The following is an 18,752-nucleotide window of genomic DNA, read 5'->3' as shown; positions in this document are numbered from 1 at the left end:
TAGCCAAATCACATTGACAAATAATATGCAGGATGACGGGAAGTCGGTTGGTGTTCTCTTGGTGGACACCAACTTCTCTTAACCTATTTCCTAACCTGTTTATAAGTAGTTCGCTTTAATCAAAATGCAAGTTATGTGTTTACTTTGATCAATAATTTTTCTCTACTCAAATTAACCGGATTTCTGAAGGGAGATAGTATTTTGTGATCTATGTTGATACATGTGCATTTTGAAAGGGAGTCAAAAATTAGCTTTGCCACTGATATTCAATAATGGCTGCTTAGTATTTTTGTAGTCACGTGTGTTCTCTTCACTTCGTGAACACTTCAGGTCTTTTTGCTTATGATACATCTCAACAGATGTTATGTTTTCTTTGCAATAGTCTGAGAGCAAACGGTAGCTGGAAATTTTGTTCGTTTGCTTTGCAAAATTTTTCCAGTCACCTTGGTCAAAATCCAGAACTGGCAAACACTGTTTTGTCAGTCACCAGCACAGTATGCGCTGAATAATCGTTATGAATGAATACTGTAACTGAAGATGGGTCAATCTTCAATCAAAAACCAGCCAAATATTAAATTTGGCCTATCTATTGAAATTTTGGTGTTTCCCCGCTGAATGAAAGTTTATAGCAACTGAGGTTGAGAATCCTAGGATGATGGATCATCTTGTTCAGTTTATCCCAATATTTTTTTATTTTGTTGCCTCTTGGTTGCTAAACAGGTAATTATTTTCGCTAAAACAAATTTACTCAATTGCTACATCGCCAACTACATCAACACTTAAAATTAGCTTCACAAGAATCCGTCAAGAGCAAACGTATCTAACGATAGCAATTACTTCGGGGTCTTCACTTCTCAACAATACCTCAGATGAATTGTCCCCAAAAATAGACTCTGGCAAGGTTTTTGATAAACACTTCATCTTTTTGACGTAATTTTTGTAATTTGTGTGCTGTTAGATACTGCTCTGGTGACTTAATTTGAAATAAAAAGAGATCAAAAAATCCAATCATTGTATTCAAAACGAAATATTGAAAGCACTAATGGTTTGTTTTTATAGTCTAATTTAACGCGCAAATTCAATAGCCAAAACAGACCCTAGCCAAATTGGGACGGTTATCTGCTAAGATCTTGCAAGACTCTTGCAAGACTCTTGTATGATTATGCATCATCTTGTAAGGACTCTTACAAGACTCTTACCAGATAACCGTTAATCTTGCAAGACTCTTAGCAGATAACCATTGTTCTTATAAGATTCTTACCAGATAACTGTTTGGTAAGTATATTAAGAAAAATGGTGTTTACGGTTACCAAGAATGTTAATTTTTGTGTTCACAGGCTGCCTAATTTAGCGGCAGAAGAATATTAAATGTTGGCCATGCTGACAAACAGCAATACTTTTTTTTGTACCTCTATTTGTGTTTCAAAGTTCTTCGCGGTGAAACCTTTCTTTCTGCTGTGTTTTCCAATAGGGTGGAAAACACAGACTTTTTTGGAGGCTTTAACCAAAAAAGATGAAACGTTTATCTGGTAAGGATCTTGTAAGTGTCTTATCAGATAACCGTTGCAATCTTGCGTCTTAGCAGATAACCGTTATTTGCAAGACTCTTACAAGATCTTAGCAGATAACCGTTTTTCGCAAGAATCTTGCAAGGTCTTAACAGATAACCGTCCCAGTTCGTCTAGGGGATAAACCAAAATTATCCTTCAGGAATTTAGTAAAATTGAATATCGCGATTTTTGCTAGTGTCAAAGACATGGGCACCATAATCTTTCCTAATTGGTTTTCGGCTTTAGAAAAAAGTTGCTTCCACCAAAAAGTGATCTTTTGTTTCAGTTAATTGCATCTCAAAAAATGTTATAATTCGTGCGCAAATTTGAGTGCAGACACTAGGTGATGAGAAGTTTTTTGAAGAATGTTTTTTTTAGTTTTTGGAATGTTTTTGTTTCAGTCACAATGATCGAACGTTTTAGTCACTGGCACAACTTAATAATCGTTTAAAATGAATACTAACTGAAGATGTGCCCGTCTTCGATCAAGAAGCAGCCGAAAATTGGTCTCAATCACCTGTTTTTAGTTTTGGTGTTAGTTCCATCCTATTGGAAACGTGCGTTATGTTGAGGTGGCAAATCATCGGTTTATTGACCAGTTCGTCAGTTTGTGCCAGTATGACGTCTGGTTTGTTGCTTAATAGTTACGAATGGGTATTTTTACTGAAATGATTCTACTTAATTTATAGACTGCCGATCACACTTTTCCAGCAACAATTAACTTTAGCCTACCAGAATCTGACAACAGTAGACTTATCAACCGTAAGCAATTTCCGCTTTGAGTAAAACCAAAATTATGAGGAGTTGTTCTCAAATTTAGATTCCCGTCATTTGCGTTCGACAATCACTTTATCATTCTACCATAACTTCCGCATCTTGCGCTTTGCTAGATAAATCTGTGGTTAATCAAACATAAGTCGAATTACTTCAAAAAATCCTATTTTGTTTTATGAACAGAATGATAAAGGAACACAATTGGGCTGAATTCTATTTTATACTTCAAAGTGTAAATATAATAGGAAAATTTCAAAAACCAAAAATATCCTTCAAATATCGGGTAAAATCCGATGTCACGGTTCTGTTCATTCCGGTTTTATTGCTAGTCTCCATCACATGGGCACCACTGTTTTTCTAAACTGGTTTCCTGCTTGAGACATAGTTCGCTTTGATCAAACACGATCAGGTTTTACATACTAAATTCAGACAATCAGGCTATACAGACATTGTAAATAAATTTAGTTTTTGACACGGCCTAAGGAGGAATAGGTCAGTTCACAACCGAAGAAGCTCCTTCTAGAGTACTGTTTTTTAATCGAAGTACAGTCCCGTTTCTGCTCTAATACACATCGGTCCAGCTGTCTAAGGCTAGAAGTGATGTAAAGGTTTTAAAATTTTTTGCATTCACAGAGAGGGTGTTGCATTTTCTCACACTCGTCATCCCAATCACTGAAGGTTGGGGAGAAACTGATAACATCAACTCAACTTGATTGTTTGTCTCAAATGCAATTGACTATCAACCGACAGAGTGCTTTTTTTGAAAGTAAAAATACTTTGAGCTCCAAATTTTTCTGAAAAACTAAATCAAACTGTTTGCAGAGCATCTGTAGCAATGAGTTGAATTTTGAAATTTCTCAATAACAGGGCTGTTAGGAAAATTAAAGAGATAGAGAAACTGCAAAATTTTTGAAATATGATAGCTGTTAGAAGTTTAAGGAGTTCATATGTGTTAGCATATGAGAATATGATCTGCGGCAAGCATCAGAGTTAATTACATATGTTTCAATAAACTTTTCAAGACTTGACTAAAAGGCCGCTCAGAGTCTGTGCTATTTTTTAGTTGAAAACCATCCAAATTTTTTGCAGTGGTTGCTCTCGTTGGTAGATGAACAAAGCAGTGTCAAATTCCTTTTTATTAACATGGAACATGTTGACGTTTTTTGCTTTGGTATCGTGCTATTAGCAGGGGTAAATGATTCTGATTAATACTTTTGGTAACTTTATAAGGACAAAAACCTTTGATTCACTGTGTCGTGCAGTTTGGAGAGCTTGGGAATAACAGAAGTCATAACATAACGCAAGAAGATTTAGCACGTAGAGATTTTAAGAGATTAAACTTTGTTTTGTTTTTGGACCTTAGCCCTTATTTTAAACCCAGCAAAATGATTGGAGCTGTTTAACATCCGGAAACAACGCCAATTATCTTAGATCTTTGAGTGCATGAGAAACTTCTGTCGTCACTGAATTGGCTGTAGTCAAATGACTCCAACAGTTCAGTTAAAGTTGAACCCTACATCTGTTTATAATGTATGTAACGTCGTCTGAGTATGCCTCCACCTTGGATTCCAGAAAAGGTTTTACTTTTCCATGGTGTTGAATAAATTGGAGAGTGGTTCTAGGGCAAGATTGAAAGAATAGCAGATAATGGACATCCTTGTTTGACACCACATTCCAAGTTAATATCCAACGACCAGTGTCCACTCATTTTGGTTATAGATTTGGTTCTGCTATGAGACGCTTTTAAACGGATTTAAGCAAAGATTCAGATGCTCCAAGTACTTTATGAAACAAAAGATATAGTCTCTATCAATTGTAACAAATGCCGTTTCAAAAAATTGATCACAATAACTCCGATCCGATTGTTCAATTCACCAATACAGAGAGCGCAACAACGATTTACCAGCAGAGAGGTATTCAAGTTGTTGTGCAGGAATCACGAATATGCATTTCACTTTCGCCGCCAACACATACGCAAATACTTTGGGATCGGTAATTAGGAGGATTATTGGTCTGTAATTGACGCCATTCTTTTGTTGATCGGTTTTCAGAACCAATTTGAAAACAGCATTGTGCATTAGTGACGAAAATAATTCAGTTGACAGTTTCGACACAAACCGTTGGAAGTATTGAGGCGAGCTCAGTTATGAATAGTTTGTAAAAATGGTATGTAGGGGCATCTAAACAAAGTGAACCCTCTAAGTAACAATAGCAGCGATATATAATTTTCTGTTACTAGCGAGCACTTCTTCATTCGATACAGAATCCTCGGACCATTGTGAAAAAGATTAGCAACTTATTAGCAGCCTGCTGTTTTATCTGGACAAATTTCAGGTTCCTATTGATTTTGGAAAAGTTTTTCAAAAATGAGTTCAAAAAGTTCTCGTATCTGATCAGTCCCATTCAATTTATGTGAATTTTTTTGATTTATTTTGGGTCCCGTTTAAAAATCATTCCAAAACCTTCCGAACTTTTTAAATTTCAGGTTCTTCTTTCGACGGGTTTTAGCTCAGATGAGGGTAATCACGTTGTCCAACACCTCTCTTTCATTTATATGAATGTGGTTCTCATCTGCTGTTTGAGCGACGGTTAGTCACCAAACTCAACAATTGGGCTTCAACGACTGCTTTTTCGAAGCACTTTGACCTAAGGGTTTCTCAAATCAAACATTTATTTTGTCGTATTTCTCAAAATCCGAAGTTCCATTTTTTGGAGTTCTGAAAACAGCTAGCAATCGAAACTTTGCTTGGGTAACAAAAAAGCATCAATCAAGTTCCAATGACTTCTTCCTCAATCATATTCATCTTCTAGTGTCAAATGGAAAAACAGAAAAAGTGATTCGAAACTTCCATAGGAAATGTGTCAAAGCAAAGACGTGAATTTTGCTGATTTGTATAGATGTAGGAACTTCCAACGAAAAAAGGGCACTTCTTATCGTATTTGGTTCAGCCGTAATTAAAGCAGTTGAAAACTCCTGCAATTAAATTATACTCTGACGAAAAAAGCCGAAGAAGTTTGCTGCCGGAAGTTTGTATATATGGTTTCTCTAACGCAAGCTGAGTTGCTTCCGATCATTTTCGTTTTTTATTTCATTTGGCAAAGTAATTATAAATACACCGATTTTTGTTTCGCTGTTCTGATGCTATGGTCAAGAATATTATAGTTAATACGTCGGGGGATTCAATTTCAGTCTCTTGAATGCAATTATTGAAAAACAGATTACCGGACAAATGTCCGAGATGTATATAAAGTACCTAGATTTGCGTATATCTGGCGTCAAACGCAGTTAGACCAAAAACGTTAGGATTCAATAGTTTTTTTTAAATTTCTAGCTGGTTAACCACAGTCATTTTGTAATAAATATTTTAGCTCCTTCCCTTATGTTTCCGGTGCATCCGAACATTTGGCTTTGATAGTCGTTGAACTCTTTACAAAATTTAAAATAGACATTAATCAATCATTTGGTGATATTTGAAAAAAAAAATGTTTTGCTGACGTGCGAAATTACCTTTAGTTCTCATTTGTTGGGAAAATTTTTGAGCCAATGACCGTTTCTTTTCAGAATTTTACTTAAAAAAATTCCGCTAAGTTTTTTTGTATTCGTAAATCTGCAAAGCATGCGCTTCATCTATGAGTATATAAGATTGTGAATCATCCGAGTTTTTAACCGATGGTGATATACTTCTCGCTTTTTCTCTACGTTCATTTTATTCTTCTGCAGCGGTCGTCTGTCACGTTTAAACGATTGTTTTCTTGAATAAGTTGAAAACCATGATGTCTTTTACTAATGCTAACCTCAAGCTCATAATGCGCGCACATATGCAGTAAGAATGCGTGGAACGTGATATTAAGATGTGCCAGTCCATTCAGTTTATTCCAAAGCTTCTGTTCATCTTTGAGAGTAACTTCAGTGTTTCGTAAACTGTGTGTACGCTTCGCCCGTTTCCATGTTCAACAAATTTCTCTAGGCAGATCAGGGCTGTATTCAAGGCACTGAGGGATTTTCTGTAGCCCTTTTGCTTTCAAATTATTTCATATTAAAGGAAGATTGCGCAGTGTCAACTTCATTTTCATTGGATAGAGCGCTCTTGGTTATTGGTGCTGAGCGTTAATGCCAACAGGGTTAACGGTTTTCCGCAAATCACTGATACACACTGCTTTGATTGCCGCAATATACGGTTGAATTTCAAGAGGAGCAATAATTGTATCAGAATATAACCTTTCCCGTTCATGATGGTAGTAAAAAACTGAAGAAATTGTTTTGTCTTGAAATTGGCCAGGCAGTAGAAATGATCTTTTCAGCGGATTGAGCGAAAGCTTCATTAAGCTTATCTATTGATATAAACTGTTCTCAGAATATCGGTGATAACTTTTTCGTCTTTTGGATTGAGGTTTGTTGGGTGACTGTCATACGTTCTACAATAGAGACGTTTTTGGTAAAACATACTGGCGAGTTATTAAAGAAAGAGGTAACTGTTGAGGAAGTTACCTCTGGTAATGCAAATAATTCCGCTTGAGGGTAGATATATCGCAGGGGTTAGCCTATGCCAGATAAATGCTGGAAGTTTTCGACTGGTCACCTACCTCACAGATCATGGAAGGTAAAAACTAAGTAATTTTTACTGGTTGCGAGAAGAAAACAATCCAAAGGAAAAAAAAGGAGAAAACGAACAACAACTTCTAGATCTTTAGGATCGGGGCTGAGAACCAAAATCCAGCTTGCTTCCTACTAGACTAATTCCGCAGATCAACTAGTAGGTATAGATGACTTTGTCACTGGCACTGTGCTTAGAAAGTTAAAATTGCACCTTTTAAAGTTAAAAAGGCAAATTATGAAAAAAAGATCAGAAAAAGATCAAAAGATCAAAGATTTTTTTAGCTAGTATTTGCTTTACTGTCCACCAGTTAAATTGAAAAAAGTAAAACCTTCCTCTAGAATTGTCAAAGTTTTTTTATATTCCGTAGCACAGTCCGCGCTGAGTAATCGTTTTAATTGAACACTAATTGAAAATGTGACTATTTTTGATCATGAACAGCCAAAAATTGAAATGGGTTTCCCATTTCTCTTTTCAATTTGGGCGTTTCTTAAGTCTCATTATCAGGAAAAGTTCTATTATTTTGTTGTTACAAATCCTCGGTTTATTGATCACTTTCTTCAGTATCGACAGCTATCAGGTCTTTTTTATTGCCTCTTAGTTGCCAAATAGGGAACTTTTTTTCGTTACATATTATAGTCTGCAAATCAAATATTCTGCACCGATTCAAATGCTGCCATTTCAAATTTTCTGCAGCAATTAAATTTAACTCCAAAAGAAGTTTTAACTCCACCAGAACTTTAAGTCTGCCTCTGCCAACAGTTGACTTATCAACCAATATCACTTACTATTTTTTTTATTTCTCCTGAACAAAACTTAAGTGGATTTGTTCTCAATATTAGATTTCTGGCTAATTGTCTTCGATAACCACTATACCTCTCGTTACCATAATTTTTGTATCTTGCGCTGTGATAGATACTTTTCCGGTGGCTCATATGAAAATCACTTTGTATTAAAGACCTAATGATGAAGCGACACAATTTGGCTGATTTCTATTTTATAACTCAAAGTGTATACATAATAGCAAAATCAGAGAAACTAAATTTATTCGTCTTAAATTGAGTAAAATGTGATGTCACGTTTTGTGCACTCCGTTCTTCTTGCTAGTCGTAATCGGCGGCCGCCGAATTGGCCGACAGGGCGTTTAGCCGACAAACAAAAATGAGAAATTTAGCCGACAAATAATACTGCGATTTGATTGGTCGAAAAATACCGCAAATTAAGATGCTATTTAGAAATAGCAAACAATGTGAATGAACTTTAAGCAATACAATATAAATGCGTTCAATTAAATTGTTTAATTCTTGACTCAATTATTGCGTAATCTGAATGGAGTTTGAGTTTATAGACGCAAAAACTCGGGGAAAAACTTGAAAATTGACAACTTTTTATTCAAAAAAAATAAATCAAGGGAGAATTTTATTTACTTCAGGTGTTGCAATAAGGACTGCAAATCAACATTATCAATGAATGGGATCGAGACCCAAATTTTAAATAATCCGACACCCCACAATCACCCCCCGCCGACTGAACAAATTGAATCAGAAAATTTTCGAAAAAGAGTTCTGAATAGTATTGAAAACAACCCTACCCGTCCTCTGAAGAAAACATATGACAGTCAAGTACAAATTGCCAACACAAGAAGAGTTTATACCACCGAGATACGACCAAATTCGAAGGAGTATGAGTGTGACAAGAAAGAAAATTCTACCAGAAATTCCAAAAAATTTTGATGAAATTTTTTTACCAGAAGAATGGACAAAAACAGAAGGCAACCAAAGATTTTTGTTACTTCAGGAATCGGGTATTTTGCTTTTTGTTACCGATCAAAATGCGAAAATTGGAATTTGGGGCTGGGGCAAGGAGCTTCAAACTTGCAACCCAAATTTTTGGACAGTTATCAAAAAACTATTAAGAGAAGAAAGTTATTCGCGACTAGAGATTCGCAGACACGGTAGGGGGGAGCCTCCACCCTATCAGAGACGTCAACAAATTCAATTAAATGAAAAATTCTCAGACTTAAGGACTCATACTTGAACGCAAGTATTGGCGTTGAAAACTACTGGAACTCAATTGCTGAAATATGTTGTAATTTTTAATCCATACTCAATTCAATTTTTGACCAACCCTTGTCAAATTGGGACGGTTATCTGCTAAGATCTTGCAAGATTCTTGCAAGACTCTTGTATGATTATGCGTCATCTTGTAAGGGCTCTTACAAGACTCTTATCAGATAACCGTTAATCTTGCAAGATTCTTAGCAGATAACCGTTGTTCTTATAAGATTCTTACCAGATAACCGTCGACTTTGTAAGACTCTTGCCAGGCATCCGTCGCTCCAGAAAGGTTCCAGACAGAAAACCAACGCTCTTGCAAGACCAACATAGCTATAAAAAGCTTTCTAAAACGTAAAAAATGACCCCCAAACATACTTCAAAACGCCCATAAGGGGCTTAAACAACATATAGCACATAAAACATTGTCTCAGCAAGCAAGGTTCGTGAGCTCAGTAACTATGTGTACCAATTAGAAACCTATAAATCGATTTCGAGATTTTTTATAGGATTTCTAAAGAGGTACCAGTTTTTTTTGGCTCTTTTTTCTAACAAAAATCTGAGACAAAACTACACATCAACATACATCATAAAGAAGCTAAAACATTATTAAAACCTTGATTGAATGAGTCGCAAGAAAGGATATAATAATATTATATATAATAATATTAATAATATCATAATAATATTATATAATAAGCGAAAAAGTCGATATTTCCGATTGAAATAAGAACTTTTTTTCTATGAAAGTTAGGCCAACCATTCTTTTCGCATTACAACCTAAATAGTACTGGTAGTCTGGGATATCAATTTGGTTCACTTTAAACAACTCCTTGACCCGATGAAAAAGACCTATTTTTAAAATTATTTATTTGAAATAATAGCAAATTTCCGTATGAGAAACTAACTTTTTTTTTAGGAAAGTTAGGCCAACCATTCTTTTCGCATTACAACTTAAATAGTACTGGTAGTCTGGGATATCAATTTGGTTCACTTTAAACAACTCCTTGACCCGATGAAAAAGACCTATTTTTAAAATTATTTATTTGAAATAATAGCAAATTTCCGTATGAAAAACTAACTTTTTTTCTAGGAAAGTTAGGCCAACCATTCTTTTCGCATTACAACCTAAATAGTACTGGTAGTCTGGGATATCAATTTGGTTCACTTTAAACAACTCCTTGACCCGATGAAAAAGACCTATTTTTAAAATTATTTATTTGAAATAATAGCAAATTTCCGTATGAAAAACTAACTTTTTTTCTAGGAAAGTTAGGCCAACCATTCTTTTCGCATTACAACCTAAATAGTACTGGTAGTCTGGGATATCAATTTGGTTCACTTTAAACAACTCCTTGACCCGATGAAAAAGACCTATTTTTAAAATTGTTTATTTGAAATAATAGCAAATTTCCGTATGAAAAACTAACTTTTTTTCTAGGAAAGTTAGGCCAACCATTCTTTTCGCATTACAACCTAAATAGTACTGGTAGTCTGGTATATCAATTTGGTTCACTTTAAACAACTCCTTGACCCGATGAAGAAGACTTATTTTTAAAATTATTTATTTGAAATAATAGCAAATTTCCGTATGAAAAACTAACTTTTTTTCTAGGAAAGTTAGGCCAACCATTCTTTTCGCATTACAACCTAAATAGTACTGGTAGTCTGGGATATCAATTTGGTTCACTTTAAACAACTCCTTGACCCGATGAAAAAGACCTATTTTTAAAATTATTTATTTGAAATAATAGCAAATTTCCGTATGAAAAACTAACTTTTTTTCTAGGAAAGTTAGGCCAACCATTCTTTTCGCATTACAACCTAAATAGTACTGGTAGTCTGGGATATCAATTTGGTTCACTTTAAACAACTCCTTGACCCGATGAAAAAGACCTATTTTTAAAATTATTTATTTGAAATAATAGCAAATTTCCGTATGAAAAACTAACTTTTTTTCTAGGAAAGTTAGGCCAACCATTCTTTTCGCATTACAACGTAAATAGTACTGGTAGTCTGGGATATCAATTTGGTTCACTTTAAACAACTCCTTGACCCGATGAAAAAGACCTATTTTTAAAATTATTTATTTGAAATAATAGCAAATTTCCGTATGAAAAACTAACTTTTTTTCTAGGAAAGTTAGGCCAACCATTCTTTTCGCATTACAACCTAAATAGTACTGGTAGTCTGGGATATCAATTTGGTTCACTTTAAACAACTCCTTGACCCGATGAAAAAGACCTATTTTTAAAATTATTTATTTGAAATAATAGCAAATTTCCGTATGAAAAACTAACTTTTTTTCTAGGAAAGTTAGGCCAACCATTCTTTTCGCATTACAACCTAAATAGTACTGGTAGTCTGGGATATCAATTTGGTTCACTTTAAACAACTCCTTGACCCGATGAAAAAGACCTATTTTTAAAATTATTTATTTGAAATAATAGCAAATTTCCGTATGAAAAACTAAATTTTTTTCTAGGAAAGTTAGGCCAACCATTCTTTTCGCATTACAACCTAAATAGTACTGGTAGTCTGGGATATCAATTTGGTTCACTTTAAACAACTATAAGATCCGAAAAAATTTAACTATTTTTTAAAATATAATAAGCGAAAAAGTCGATATTTCCGATTGAAATACGAACTTTTTTCCTAGGCAAGCTATACCAAAAATTCTTTTTGTTTTTCACTCTAGGTATACAAGAGATACTACATGCCATGTTTGGTTCAATTTGGACAACTCCTTGACCCGACGAAAAAGACCTATTTTTAAAATTCAATAATTGCAATTTAAACGAAATAATAGCAAATTTCCGTATGAAAAACTAACTTTTTTTCTAGGAAAGTTAGGCGGACCATTCTTTTTTCATTACAACCTAAATAGTACTGGTAGTCTGGGATATCAATTTGGTTCACTTTAAACAACTCTAAGATCCGAAAAAATTTAACTATTTTTTAAAATATAATAAGCGAAAAAGTCGATATTTCCGATTGAAATACGAACTTTTTTCCTAGGCAAGCTATACCAAAAATTCTTTTTGTTTTTCACTCTAGGTACACAAGAGATACTACATGCCAAGATTGGTTCAATTTGGACAACTCCTTGACCCGACGAAAAAGACCTATTTTTAAAATTCAATAATTGCAATTTAAACGAAATAATAGCAAATTTCCGTATGAAAAACTAACTTTTTTTCTAGGAAAGTTAGGCGGACCATTCTTTTTGCATTACAACCTAAATAGTACTGGTAGTCTGGGATATCAATTTGGTTCACTTTAAACAACTCTAAGATCCGAAAAAATTTAACTATTTTTTAAAATATAATAAGCGAAAAAGTCGATATTTCCGATTGAAATGCGAACTTTCTTCCTAGGCAAGCTTTACCAAAAATTCTTTCTGTTTTAGACTCTAAGCACCCATGTTATACTCAATACCCAGTTTGGTTCACTTTGGACAACTCCTTGACCCGACGAAATTTCTATATTTTTGAAAATAGAATAAGCGAAAAACTCGATATTTCCGATTGAAATACGAACTTTTTTCCTAGGCAAGCTATACCAAAAATTCTTTTTGTTTTTCACTCTAGGTACACATGGGATACTCCATACCGAGTTTGGTTCGATTTGGACAAGTCCTTGACCCGACGAAAAAGACCTATTTTTAAAATTATTTATTTGAAATAATAGCAAATTTCCGTATGAAAAACTAACTTTCTTCCTAGGCAACCTTTACCAAAAATTCTTTCTGTTTTAGACTCTAAGCACCCATGGTATACTCAATACCCAGTTTGGTTCACTTTGGACAACTCCTTGACCCGACGAAAAAGACCTATTTTTAAATTTCATTACTCTCAAGTTATTCGAAAAAATCGCACATTTCCGTATGAAAGACTAACTTTTTTCCTAGGCAAGCTATAGCAAAAATTCCTTTTGTTTTAGACACTATATATACAGGGGATAATACATACCGAGTTTGGTTCGATTTGAATAACTTCTTGACCCGATAAAAAAGACCTATTTTGAAAAATACTTATTTGAAATAATAGCAAATTTCCGTATGCAAAACTAACTTTTTTCCTAGGCAAGCCATAGCAAAAAATCTTTTTGTTTCAGACTCTAAATATACAGGGAATACTCCATACCAAGTTTGGTTTGATTTGGACAACTCCTTGACTCGATGAAAAAGACCTATTTTTAAAATTCGCTAATCGCGAAATTCGCAAATTTCCGTATATAAAATTAACTTTTTTCCTAGGCAAGCTGTAGCAAAAAATCTTTTTGTTTCAGACTCTACATAAACAGGGGATACTCCATACCAAGTTTGATTCGATTTGAACAACTCCTTGACCCGACGAAATAGAACTATTTTTAAAATTCAGTAATTTCAATTTAAACGAAATAATAGCAAATTTCCGTATGAAAAACTAACTTTTTTCCTAGGCAAGGTTTACCAAAAATTCCTTTTTTCATATACTCTACCTGCCCTGGGGATACCGCATACCAAGTTTGGTTTGATTTGGATAACTCCTTGACCCGATGAAAAAGACCTATTTTTAAAATTCGCTAATCGCGAAATTCGCTAATTTCCGTATGCAAAACTAACTTTTTTCCTAGGCAAGCTATAGCAAAAAATCTTTTTGTTTCAGACTCTATATATACAGGGGATACTCCATACCAAGTTTGGTTTGATTTGGACAACTCCTTGACCCGATGAAAAAGACCTATTTTTAAAATTCGCTAATCGCGAAATTCGCAAATTTCCGTATGCAAAACTAACTTTTTTCCTAGGCAAGCTATAGCAAAAAATCTTTTTGTTTCAGACTCTATATATACAGAGGATACTAAATACCAAGTTTGGTTTGATTTGGACAACTCCTTGACCCGACGAAAAAGACCTGTTTTTAAAATTCAATAATTGCAATTTAAACGAAATAATAGCAAATTTCCGTATGAAAAACTAACTTTTTTTCAAGGAAAGTTAGGCGGACCATTCTTTTTGCATTACAACCTAAATATTACCGGTAGTCAGGGATATCAATTTGGTTCACTTTGAACAACTCCTTGACCCGATGAAAATTACCTATTTTTAAAATTCGCTAATCGCGAAATTCGCAAATTTCCGTATGCAAAACTAACTTTTTTCCTAGGCAAGCTATAGCAAAAAATCTTTTCGCTTCAGACTCTATATATACAGAGGATACTCCATACCAAGTTTGGTTCGATTTGGACAACTCCTTGACCCGACGAAAAAGACCTATTTTTAAAATTCAATAATTGCAATTTAAACGAAATAATAGCAAATTTCCGTATGAAAAACTAACTTTTTTTCTAGGAAAGTTAGGCGGACCATTCTTTTCGCATTACAACCTAAATAGTACTGGTAGTCTGGGATATCAATTTGATTCACTTTGAACAACTCCTTGATCCGATAAAAATTCATATTTTTGAAAATAGAATAAGCGAATAACTCGATATTTCCAATTGAAAAACGAACTTTTTTTCTAGGAAAGTTAGGCGGACCATTCTTTTCGCATTACAACCTAAATAAAACTGGTAGTCTGGGATATCAATGTGGTTCACTTTGAACAACTCTAAGATCCGATAAAATTTAACTATTTTTTAAAATATAATAAGCGAAAAAGCCGATATTTCCGATTGAAATACGAACTTTTTTACTATGGAAGTTAGACTGACCATTCGTCTTGCATTACAACCTAAATAGTACTGGTAGTCTGGGATATCAATTTGGTTCGATTTGAAGAACTCCTTGACCCGATTGAAGACAATATTTTTTTAAAAACAGTTTTAGTTTTGGCGATTTGAGAACGCAAAAATCAGTGCTCAGATTTTCAAAATCATCACCGCACATTTCTGTATTTATTGAAGAAAAATCATTGAATCAGGGAATAATCATCAAAACAGTCAAAATGATAAACTAAATCTATTCAGAAAAAAAACAGCAAAAATCAATGAAAAGTAACAAAAGGAACAAAGAAATCAATCAAAATGTGACGCGCTCAGAACATATATTAAACTGCAAATAGTTTATAAATAAAAAACAAACAAAAGTACTCAATCAAGCAACAATTCACTTAAGAGAACAAAAAGACAAACGAGATCGAAACAAAAAAAATGAGCTTATGATTTGCACAATTCAAGCGTAGCATAAGAAAATTAAAACAAGGAGTAAACTACTCATTGCAGATCAGTAGAAATCTCGAGAAACACGACTCAAAACATCGGAACATTGATGACGCGCTCAGAACAAAACAGAAGGTTTCAGCAATAGAGCATCCAATAGAAAACGCTTCAGAACAAACGAAAGAAAACACGAAACCGAAACAACAAACCAAAAAATTGAAGGACAGATACGGAAGAAGTACAAGCATGACAACATCAGACCAAGACTAAAACTAAAAAACGAAGAGACTACAACACCAACAGAAAGCAAAACAAACGATAAAAAAATCCTTGATTTTCAAACAAACCAAATCAAACGAAAATAAAACAGTTGAAACAACAAATCAGAAATAGAAAAAAAGTTAGCGAAACACAATGTTAAAAGCTCGCAGCAAAAGCAAATAAAAACAAACACAAAAGTACTCACTCAAGCAACAATTCAATTAAGAAAACAGAAAGACAAACGAGATCGAAACTAAGAAAATGAGCTAATGATTTGCACAATTCAAGCGTAGCATAAGAAAATTAAAACAAGGAGCAAACTACTCATTGCAGACCAATAAAAAGCTCGAGAAACACGACTCAAAACATCGGAACATTGATGACGCGCTCAGAACAAAACAGAAGGTTTCAGCAATAGAGCATCCAATAGAAAACACTTCAGAACAAACGAAAGAAAACACGAAACCAAAACAACAAACCAAAAAATTGAAGGACAGATACGGAAGAAGTACAAGCATGACAACATCAGACCAAGACTAAAACTAAAGAACAAAGAGATTATAAAACCAGCAGAAAGCAAAACAAACGATAAAGAAACCATTGATTTTCAACCAAACCAAATCAAACGAAAATAAAACAGTTGAAACAAATCAGAACGAGGAAAAAAAAAGTTAGCAAAACAAAATGTTGAAAGCTCGCAGCAACAGCAAAGTGAACAAACCTCGATAAAGAAAACCACTCAATGGAACGTGACAAACAAGATTTCAACAAATCAGTGAAAAAGAAGACGAAGTTCAACTATTTTTAAGGAAAATTGACAAAAACCAAGAGGAAATTTGAGAGGATTGTTCATCACAGCGCGTCACAGATAATTCCAGAAAAACAAAATTGAAACACAATTAACGAAAGTTAATTTATATAGAACTAAAAGGCCAATTAGGAGGAAGAAAGAAGCTCATGCACAATTATCAAGTAATCATCAGATTTGAAGCAACAAATTATGACAAAAGAAACTTCATCAAACTATCAAAATACATCACTCAAATAAAAACGCCCAAAAAAAGAAACCAAACGACAAGAACCTTTAGAACTTTTCGTCACGGCTCAGCATAAATAACGAAAAGAGCATAGTCGAAGCATCACACACTAAACTTCAACAACTCTACAAATTTCACAATACTAGAAAAGACAAAAAACAGGATGTTTTCAAGGCTTGTTCATCACAGCGCGTCAAAGACATTTACAGAAAAAGTAAACAAACTCAAGCAACCATTGTTATGATATTTAATATCATAGAAAAATTTAGAAGAAACAATCTGCAGCACAATTATAATGTAACCATAAGAATTGGAGCAAAAAATATGAAAAAAACCTCATCAAACAATCAAAATATATCACTCAAATAAAATAAATCAAAACAAACACACCCAACTGGAGAAGAGAATTTAGACCTTTTTGTCACGGCCCGCAATAAAGAAATCAATTACAGCAGAGGTGAGGAGCTATCTCTACAGATTGCTCAAAATCAGCGTTTGACAAACATCGAGACAAAAGCTCCAGAAAAAGAAGCTATTTAGTGAACATGGTTCAGATTGGAGCATAAAACTATAACTATTAAATCGATTTATCAATATCAACAATTCTACAACAATTTCAACAAACATTAGAAAGACAAAAGCCAACAGGAATTTTTCAACTTGTTCATCACAGCGCGTCACAGATAATTTTTAAAAAAAACGAAAATAGAACACAAGTAACCAACAAAGTTTCATATAGAGCTACAAGGCCAAAAAGGAGGAACAAACAAGCTCATGAATAATTATCAAGCAATCATCAGAATTGGAGCAACAAATTATGACCAAAAGAAACCTCATCAAACTAACAAAACTCATCACTCAACATAAACGCTCAAAACAAAGAAATCAAACTGGAGAAAAGCCTTTAGACCTTTTCGTCACTGCCTGCCATTAATAATCAATAACAACACATGTGAGGAGCTATCTCTACAGATAGCTCAAAATTCGCTTCGAACCACATCAGGACAAAGGTACAGAAAAAGAAACCACAGAAACTTCAAAAACCCTCATAAAACTATCTAAATGCATCACTTAAAGATTGAACCTGCAAAACTAAAAAAAAAACAAACTCAAGAAGAGCTTTTAGACTTTTTCGTCACAGCACCTCAAAAATAAGCAATAACAGCAGAGAAAATGAGCTATCTCTACAGATAGCTTAAAAAAGCATTTCAAACAAATCAGGACAGAAGCTCCAGAAAAAAGTCATTCAGCACAATGCGTGGAGCAAAACAGTATATCAATTTATAGAACAACGCTGAGGTATCTCTACTGATAGCTCAAAACTAGAACACAAAAACTGAAGTAGAAAATGCAACAAGTTAAAACTCAATTTAACTTAGAAAGCGAACATCAATGACAAACAAAAGTCAATGTTATCAAAGCCCAAAACGTTTTTTAATTACTCTTAGAAGCATAGCCCGGAAATCACGGGCGCCGTTGAAATTGAAATGAACATCATCATTCACTAGCATATGTTTGAGTCTCAGTTTACATGGTATATACCGGTCTCCAAGAAAATTGAAGAGGAGAGAGTTCGTTTCGTGTACTATTCTAGGATCAATATCACCACGACGAGCCATACCGACGACAGCGCACTCAACATTTTTTGACTTGAGGACATTAGCAAAGGCAGACAAGTTAGTACACACATCTGAGGGAGTAGCTGCAGGCCTATTGTGGAATGCAGTGAGATCATTGTTGCCGCACGCTACTATTACATATTCATATTGAGCGGCTGCCAAGCTGAACATGGGACCAAGTTCGTTTGACCGCAAGCCGCCAAACGCAAGGAATGTGATGTCGAAAAGGCCCAGTTCCGGATCGTTCACGATGTCATCACGGAGACGTCTCACATTCGAATCGCCGATGATAAGAATTGAGCTAAACAATTATTAAGCAATTACTTTTACGAAAGCAGTCATAACTCAAATTTGGTAGCAAAAAAAAACCAGACAGAACATTTCTTTCGAAAGGAAAGGTTTGATTTTTCTCATTTAAATGAAAATTTTTTGATTTTATGAACCCTGATTAGTTTTTACCTGATGCATGAAGGTATTGTCTCTTTCTTTCTCTGAGCTTCAGGATTACACCTAATAAAAAATCTAAGCAGTATCATTATTTCTCAAAACGGGCTTTTAATCTAAAAAACTTTCACGAAGCAAAAAAAAGTTGACTATCAAAACTAATTGTGCTCGAAACCTTCTTTCAAAACACTTACAAGATACGTTGAACCCTCAGGTAGAACAATTGTTTTGAATTGCAATTCATCAACGCTTATCATAATTAGATTCCCAGCCT

The sequence above is a fragment of the Convolutriloba macropyga genome, chromosome 7 (genome assembly GCF_964194025.1).
Source record: "Convolutriloba macropyga chromosome 7, txConMacr16.3, whole genome shotgun sequence".
Classification (NCBI taxonomy): domain Eukaryota; kingdom Metazoa; phylum Xenacoelomorpha; order Acoela; family Convolutidae; genus Convolutriloba; species Convolutriloba macropyga.
The sequence above is the reverse complement of the archived record's forward strand: the minus strand, read 5'-3'. Positions refer to the sequence as shown.